Here is a 2,336-nt window from a genome sequence, read left to right on the forward strand (position 1 = left end):
GGACGCGCCGGCTGAGGTCATGAGGTGTGCTGGCGGGGGTGGAGGAGGGGGTGCGGGTAGGAAAGCGAGAGTGCTGCCAGCTCGCCGGCCAGGCCCGGCCCCCAGCCTGCCAGCCGAGCTGCCAGCACAGCAGGTACGAAACGGGACGGCAAACTTTGGACTGGAATATTAACACGCCCAGCAGGCAGCGGGACAGGGCCATTTTCCGAACCACGGAGTCGAAAGGAGAGAGCGGACTTATATATGAGAGCGAGAGAGCGATAGGGTGCGGGCGCGCAATGTGGAGGGAGAGAGAGATAGGAGGGAGCAAGGGCTTGTATAGGACTCGAGTCGTCGACTCCGGGGTAGACGCCCCTCTCGGAATAGAAATCGCGAACACGAATTTGAAGGTTGTTTCGTGATAAGCATTGCTCTGGCGGCGAGGTGCGGTGGGCGCCCCCGCCGGAGTGTGACAATGGTGTTCTCTCTGTCTCTCTCTACGCAACCCTACATGGTCGAGGTTTCCGAACAGGACCCAGAGGGAGTGTGGGGGAATGAGATAAGGCTAAGGGGACACAGAGGAAGGGCGGAGTTGTTGTTGGCGGTCCAGTGTACCCTCCCGGCGGACATGGTAACCAACAAGGCGGCATGAAAAATTGGTTTGGTCGGAGGACTGCTGCTGAGCTCCAGGCCGGGACCAGCAGCTGATGGGGTGAACACCGTGGGGACTGGGGGGACGTGCCGGCCGAGACAAAGGCAGCTGGACCGACAGGACCCCTCCCCCCCCCTCTCCCCACCTCTTCCGCCACCGGGCTCTTCGAGGGTAAGGATGTGTCTCTCCCCAGCCCTTCGGGAGAGCGTCCCAAAGTGGTAGTGAAATGGCATGGCGAGTACATGACCAACCCCCTCCCCCCTTCAAACACACCCTCTGATTCCAAGAGACAGTAGTGTTTTCGGCCGGGCTAACATTTTCGACCATAATATCTGCCCAATCAAAAACACCCCGACCAAGGCCGGGGCTCCTAAGAATCCGCCGCGCCCGGGACTGAATGACGGGAGGTGTAACAGTCAGAACCAGCAAGAAAGCAGTGAAGTAGAGTGAGGGAGTGAGTGAGCGAGCAAGTGAGCAAGTGAGCGAGTGAGTGAGCGAGCGAATGAGTAAGTGAGCGAGTGAGTGAGCGAGCGAATGAGTGAGTGAGCGAGTGAGCAAGCGAGTGAGTGTGCGCAGAGACAAAGACTTTGCTCCCCCCACCCCAACAGCCCTCGACAGCCCTCGACAGACAGGGGCCGCGCCGGGTACCTGTCGAGCACCGGGGCGTGCATGTAGGGCCCGACGGGCCGACAATACAGATAAGGGAGGCAGGATGACAGGCCGGCGCTGACGGCGTGCCTAGCAGCGTGCGGCCACCGCGGGGGAAGGACCTCCCAAAGGATACTTGCACGATCTCTCTCTCTCTCTCTCTCTCTCTCTCTCTCTCTCCCTCTCTGCCCCCCCCCTCTCCCTCGCTCTCTCTCTCTCTCTCTCTAGCTGTGCCTTTCTCACACCCAAACCCGCTCCCTCTTCCATTTGGGACCCTTTTTCTAATCAAAGGGAAAAAAATATAGAGGGGGTATAGGGGGGTATGCGTGAAAAAGAGTCATGCTTGGCGGAGCATCCCCTTTTTAACAAAGCCTCGGCGGAGCGTCCGCGGCTGGGAAACCACCCGGTCGGCAGTGGAGGGGTGGGATAGAGAAAGCCTGTATGCTATTCACAGCGCCCGGGGACAAAAATGGGGCCGCAGTCCGCCCGGCAGTTCGCCAGGCCGCCAGGCCCCCAGCCGCCCGTCCGGCGGCTCGGGCCGGGCCCTACCCCTACCCGCCGCCACCCCGCCGCCGCGGCCCCGGAGCTGGATCAATGGGTACCCCCCGGCCGTGCCGCAGCCCCGGCCGCAGCCCCGGCCGCAGACGCGCTCCGAGCTGGGCAGGGCAGAGAGGAGAGTGGGGGTCGATGGGGGAGGCTGGAAACTCGAGTAGTGAAAGTGATATCAGCAACAGCAGCGCGCCCGTCAGCCTCGCCGAGCAAGAACAACGGCGGCACGCTATGCGCCGCAGCGAACCGTTTTCGTGCGTTCGGGCGAGGGGCGCTTTTTATTTTAATTAAAACTTGGCGGTGGTAGTGGTGTGGCGCCCGCCGGCCCCATATCGCTGAACACCCCAGCTGCCACGCCCCGCCCCGCCCCGACGGGTGGCCGGGGAGGAGGAGGACGAGGCTCTCTCCCACCACGACCAGAGCCGCCGCTGTACGTTCCTGGAACGTCCTTGACACACTCCAGGGTGAGGCAGAGCGGGGCGGTGTGGGGCGGGGCGTTAATCATATC

This window comes from Frankliniella occidentalis, unplaced genomic scaffold (assembly GCF_000697945.3).
Source record: "Frankliniella occidentalis isolate FOCC.00 unplaced genomic scaffold, Focc_3.1 Scaffold67, whole genome shotgun sequence".
NCBI lineage: Eukaryota > Metazoa > Arthropoda > Insecta > Thysanoptera > Thripidae > Frankliniella > Frankliniella occidentalis.